Genomic DNA, 7,174 nt, shown 5'->3' on the forward strand with positions numbered 1-7,174 from the left:
ACAGTTTCCCTCCAGATGAACTTCCTCTTCTCTCTCTTCTTTCCTCTCATCTTCTTTTCATTTCCATTTCTCTATCCTTTTCTATTTCTCTGCCACACATATTACAGTCTACCTACACAGTGAGTTCATTCATTCATTCTCTGTCTCAAGGCTCTTAGAAACTAAAATGACCCTGGTGAGGGCTGGGTCCCTTAATGGACAATATAAAAGTCATGAACAAAAGGTTATAGAACCCCACACTTCAGCATGATTTCATTCTATGTTTCTTGCTCCATTATCATTTTTGTTATAATATGTTGCTTCATCCCATCACTTCCAGATATGCAAATATACCCAATAACGTCATTGAGAGATGCTGGGAGCTCTTCCTGAATATTTATTACATGCTGTTGTTTTAATGTTCTCTGATTATAGGCAAATTCCAAATATTCTACTGTGGAACTAGTGAAACCTTTGTATTGGAAAATAAAATTGAATAGGTTAGTCCTTTTAGCAGAACAGACATGCTTTCGGTTCTTTGGGGCAGAGTACTTTTTGTGCAAGACTCTTCTAGTCTCTTTGTCGTCCTCTTATTCTAACTATTCACAAGAGGACATGTGAATATTAAAAGAGATTGACTGTTGGGAAGCTGTAAAGTAAACACTTTCAGTACAGGGAATTGGAGAGGCTGAATTGCAAATTCCAGCCCAGCTGCTTTCAATTAGTTATTGACAGGCCCAGTTGCTGTTGTTTGGACCAGTAGCTAAAACAGGTTGTCAGTTAGCATATTGATTAAAATGATCAAGGATCATCGCAGGTACTTCCTGGAACACTCACAAACAAACTAATAAGAACAGGCACTGGGGCAGAAACTGAAAGCCAATGTGAAATCAGCATCCTTGGTTGACCTCTATGTTATACTTAGCCCAGTAAAAGCCAGAATTTAGTTTTGTTTTAGGGGTAGTTGATGTATATTATTTTGATTGTAATTCATAGAAGCCATCAGGTTCCTGACATTCTCAGAATCCAAGGGGACTGGAGAAGCTGCATAATAAATCTTTCCATAATATAATGGCAGGGAGCAGCGTGAGGACAGTAAACAGCCAGGCTATTCAAGGTGAGGAGGAACACTTGGGGAGGTTTCAGCACTAAAACTAATAGGCCTTTTACTGCATTTTTCATTTTCAGAATGCTTTAGGAACATTAGCAAATGCAATTCTGAAAATACTTGAGAAATGCATTTAGTGAATTCTTTGGAAGCAGAATCGTGACTGAGAGGATCTCAGAATCTGAGGTCCACTTCCCCCCAGTATCAAAGTGATGCTTTGCTTTACCTCTTTCTGGTCAAGAAAGGTATTCAAACTTGAATCAAGTTTCTTCTGATTCCCATTTCTATCTAATTCTATAGCTTCTGATGAGAACTTGGAGTATATTAGACTAATGAGTCAATTCTCATTGGCTGGAAGGTGGGGAAGTATTTCCTCTCTTGTCCTTGTACCATTCTTTTGCTTTCTGCCACAATGTGGTGAAACTTCTTCATCCCTTCTTTGACTAAGAGAAAAGCAATAAAGATGTGAGTTTGGAGAGAGGAAGAGAACAAGGAGTCACTTGGGAGTGGAAAAGTTTAATTTAAATTGCTGAAATAATAATTTGCATATAGCTTCATCTTGTTCTCAATATCAAAAATCAAAATCAGTTCAATTCAATTCAACAAATGCATTAAATACCTACTTTGGTAAAGGCATTGGCTTACATCTTGCTTCTGTGCACATTAAGAACCAGACCTAAATCTAATTTCACTTCCCTTATCTTCAATTACCTTGTGTATAAAACGAGGAGGATGGATCTTTATGGATGTTAAGGTCCCTTCCAATTCTATATATAAGATTCTAAGATCCTGAATGGTGACCAATTAGAATAATAAATCTTTTTTAGTAATTATGAATGACATAATTATTCTTTCTCCTGAAAATGTTCTGAGGCAATAACTAATTTCCACATCTTATGTTATATACATGCTTTGTTCTGTAATGTTATCTACATTCCATTTATACTTATATCCTTATTTAGAAGGATAGGGACTGGATCTGTGATTGATCATCAGTATGGGAACCTCCTGATGAGGAATTTACTAAAGGTCAGCTCTTTCTGGACAATTTCCAGTTATAGAGAACTACTTGGAACACGGAGAGGTCAAGTGACTTGTCTAGGGTCACATAGCCAATACATGTCATGGGTGGGACTTGCCCCTAGATCTTCTTTGCTTTGTGATTGGTTCTCTATGCCTTGTACCATTTTTTCTCCATCTATTTCAGTGATTCCCCAAATGGGTGCTACTGCCCCCTGATGGGTACTGCATCCATCCAGGGAGGTGGTGATGGCAACACTTTTTTTTGTATTACATTCTATTCTGAGTTCAATAAATAGTTTCGTAATTTCCAGGGGGTGCTAAGTAATATTTTTTCTGGAAAGGGGGCAGTAGGCCAATAAAGTTTGGGAACCACTGATATATTTCCATATTTTATATAGAGAAGAATATTTTCTTCTTGAAGGCATGGACTATTTCCCTATCACCTGTGGGAGCTGAAAGCCTTTGAAGAAATCCTAAATTTATAGAAGGAAATATGTCTTAATTTACCACAATGGATGAATATTCCCTCTTCTGACCAACAGAGGATTAATTATCCATAGAATTCAAATGACTTTCACTGAGTACAACTCATAGATCTTCATGTGACATTTATAGATTCAGGCCTTTGATGGTCCAAGTCTTCTCTGCATCATATTGTCCAGCAGTTTAAGTACATTCAGAGAATATGTGTGGTAGAGAGATATAAGATGAGATGGGAAAAATCCTTAAGCTCAGTTCCTTAGATCTGTTCTGACTTAACAACGACAGCAACCAAGTCCATTTCCTGTGTGTGTCTACATTTAACTATTCATAATACGAATTTAATATTTACAATCTGAATACCATAAGCTCACATACAACCCTTTAAATCATATTAGAAATAATCCTAAAATCTTTGGATATTAAGAGGGCAAAAGTAGAGCTCAATATCTTATTCTTAAATCTTCTGAGGAAGACGTGTTTTAGCAGTGAACTGACTTGTAAACAATATGGTAGAGAAACGTTCCATTTTGGCTGTTTAATTTCATTTTGGAGAAAAGAAACAATTAATATTTCTCATTATAGTTTGTTTATATATTCAAAATATATCCATTCATAGCATAATAAATTGAAGGGGAACTTCAGAGGTCACCAAAATAAGACTAAACTCTCTACGTGCTAACTGACCATCGTCTAATATTTCCAAAGGAATTTAAGGTTTATAAAGGACTTCTCTCACAACCACTCTGTGAAGAAGGTAGATGAAAAAAAACTGAGGTATAGGGAAGTCAAGTGACTTTCTCAACTATTGTTTTAGAGGTAGGGTTTGAACCCAGGTCCCTTGATTCCAAGTACAAAGTTCAATGTCATAGTCCTTCCTATCAGTTCTATCCAATACACATATTAAATCAAAATTTCATTGCCATGAGTTGTCAACCCATTAGATTTATTTTTAAACCATTCAAAAATGAAAGTAGGAATGAAAGAAAAAATGAATTTATCTTTTATCTTTTTGATCTTGGGACAAGCTCACTAGGCCACATCTTTTTCATCTATAAAACGAGGGGATGAACTGTAAATTCCCTCTAGCTCAAAACATAGAGTCTAGGATACAATTGGTACTAAGACGTAGGTGAAAGAAGTTCTAGTGAACAGGGATCTGGGTTTAGATCTTGATTCTGAGTTTATTAGTTTTGTCTCACTTTAGTTTCCTTATCTGTAAATGAAGGATGGGCGATAGAACCATTCCCTGTCTTACAAAGTTGTTGTGAGCAAATCTTTAAGGTGCTATAAAATTGCAAGCCTTGGTTATTTTTCACAATATACATATATATATGCATATATATATATTTATAAACACATCTATGATATGTATATAAAATATGTGTGTATATACTATAGATAAATATCTTCTCTAATCAACTGACTTGCCTTTATATTCATATGAGTTATTACTGGTTTTCCAGGAGCACATATTCTGATTCTCTGATGATTGGACGACATAATAATCATATTACTGCCCTTCGAATTGACTTGGAAAGTCCAAAACATGTATTTACAGCTTATATGGTAGACAAGTACTGCAAATCTTGAACTTTCCTTTTTATGTATAGATTTATATTGCCTGGGAATCTGTCTTCCTTAGTTTCTCCCCATCTGAGATTAAGGAGGAATGTACTCCATAGTTCCTGTACTGTTAATTGCATTTATGATAGATGAGACCTCCTCAGGAGGAACAACTCCCAGAATCAGCCTTAGGACAAGTACATTGACACCCCTCTCTCTGGTCCTCATGCAGTATGTCTTTTGCCTCAATGACTTTTTGTAGTTTACTGTATTCGACTTTAACTCTGTGTCTATATCTATATCTCTATTCATGTGTCTATATATTTTTGTACATATTTCTATTTTCATGTTGTCTCTCCTAACAGAACACAAGTACCTTGAAAGCAGTAGTTGTTTCACTTCTGTCTTTGAATCCCTAGGATGTAGCACAATGCATATTAGTTGCTTAATAAACACTTTTAAATTAATATGAATGTGCATATATATCTAGGTAGAAAATATTAATAGATCAGATAGACATAGATAGGTAGATAGTGTAAGGATTGAATTTGTGGAAGGGGGATGGGACAAAAGGAGAAAGAGAAGGAGTGGCTGACAGTTGGTGACAGTTGGTGACAGTTGAGACCAGAGAGAATTCTGGGTAATTCTCCAGAGGAGGGAGGAGAAGAAGGACTTCCAGTGGAGAGAGGAGGAGGACATCCCAGCTTGCATCCACTCCTGAAAGCTTCCTGAGGATCTTTCTTTGGATATTGAAACCCAGATTCCCTGGTCAAAGATTCCATCCAATCTCACCCAGCAAGACTTCAATCATAGAGTGAGCTAAGTTTTTGGACTCCATTATGGGAGCAATCTCTTTCTCTCCCCCATTACCCAAGCTTTCTGAGAGACCCTTTCTGGTATAACTTACAATTATAGAAAGGATAGAAATAGAAATAGAAATAGAAACAGAAAGAGAAGAGGCAAGGGGAGAAGCTTGGGAGTGGGAACCTCAAAGGTGCCCACCCAAGTGATGGACACCATAGAAATAGATCCCTCTGCCCTTCACCCCTTTCCCCAATCCCTATATTGATATTAATAAAAACCATTTGTTAGTCAGATTGCATTCCAGAGCCTGAGAGACAATGAGAGAGAGAGGAACCACAGCTTGGTCTAGCTGCCTCCATCTTGGAGCCAGACAACCTGCTGTGAAGTTGACTGATCTCAGGGGAGGCTTGATTCATAATCAGATTGGGGTACCACATACTTCATCTTAAAGGGAAGCCTTGTCCCCAACTCCTGTGGGGTGGCACAACCATCCAGGTCACCCAGTTTAAAGGAGACACCCCCTCGAAATCTCCCAGATTATATTTGGTGGGAGGGGAGAGCTAGAAGAGAGACTCACCTCATAGATTCTCTCTCTCTCCCCCCTCTTTCAAACACTGGTCAGCTGGCTCTCTATTATTATTACAATAGGTAGGTAGTGTGTCATTTGAAATTATTGTAAGCCCTGCAAGACTACATCTCCCAGGACTCTCTCTGCTACAACTTCCCCTGACACCTCCCACTTCCTTTGGGGGAGGTGTCAGGGAATGTATAAAAGGGAAAGTTTGGCGCCCTTTCTCTCTCTCTGACCCTGGAGGCAGGCTAGAGCTCTCTCTACCCAGGAGGGTTTGCTCTCAACCCTGAGCTCTGCTCTCTCTATCCAGGAGGGTATGCTCTCAACCCTGGAAGCTTAGCTTTCTGCAGAACTCTCTTGGCGCCTTTTTCCCTTTCTTCCTACCTCCTAGTTTTCCCTAGACCTTTCCCTTTCTAATTAAAATAAAACCTAGTTATTCAAACCCTAAAATTGCTCTCTGATCATTCATTTGAGGGCTCTGGTCAATTTCCCCCTGCCAGGGCTGGGACCACTCCCTTCCTTTCCCTTCCTCTGCTTTCCTCTCTTTCCCATCCATCCTACCTTTCTACCTTCATCCCTTCATTTTCAACACACATTTTATGGCAACCTTCAGATGGGACCTGATCTTGTAATGAAAAGGGGAATATGAATGTCTGTTGCTAATTAAGAGGCATGTGCTGAGGATTCTGGGTGGTATCAGCTGTGTCTTCAGGCAGGGAGCCTATCTCTTTAGTACAAGAATAATTGGGACAGCCAGAGATTGTGAGAGTCTGGCTGAGAGGCTTTATTCAGCCTCCCTGCTGTTATTCTAAGCTCTCTTGAGGGGAGGAGTAAAGAGCTCCTCCCTTCTGGAGAGCAACTCCCAGCTTACAGGTAGTGAAAGCTGGTTCACTTCCTGCCCAATATGGATGCCTGGTTTAGCCCTCAAGAAATAAAGGAAAGTTATTCTTTCTCTCTTCAGCCTATGCCCTAGTAGTTGGTATAATGAATCACTAGAAGCTCTTGTATAAAAGCCAAAGGGATTTATTAAAGTCAAGGGTAAGCTGAAGGAAAAGGTGTTAAGGTCTGGTAACTGCTGCTAAGGGAGAAGCTGGTCCTAGAGGAGGGTCACAGAAGAGGGTAATCAGGCCATGGGAACTGGCCCCTCAGCCAGGGATGAATTCACTGCCCTGATGTAATAAGGTTCAGCAGATTACTAGGTGAGGTGATGGCTTGGTTTAAGGTTGTCCCTACCTTCCTATAGAAGGTAGTTCCCACAATCTCCACCAACCAAAAATACCCTCCTCCCAGGGCCCAATAGATAGCAGGATGTCAGGGGAGAGGTCAAGGGAAATCAGGCAAAGCCCACAAGCCAAAAGCCAAAGGCCAAAGCCCCTACAGTTAGTTCTGCAGGAATATTTATAGTCTCAGACTCCAACGGTTTTTGCCCATGAGACCCCCAGCTGGCTGGGTCAACATTCCGTTTTTCCAACTATCAGGGTTGCTTCAGTTTTGTAAATGCAAAGGATTCATGTAGCAACCCTGCATTACATCCTGCCTGCCTTACTGCCTAAGGGTAAGTAAAAACTTTTTCCTGCCCAAGCCCAGCCCAGTGGGGAATCCCTTCCCCTACTAAACCCCTGCTTCTCCTACATCTAAACCCC

The sequence above is a fragment of the Gracilinanus agilis genome, chromosome 1 (assembly GCF_016433145.1).
Source record: "Gracilinanus agilis isolate LMUSP501 chromosome 1, AgileGrace, whole genome shotgun sequence".
NCBI lineage: Eukaryota > Metazoa > Chordata > Mammalia > Didelphimorphia > Didelphidae > Gracilinanus > Gracilinanus agilis.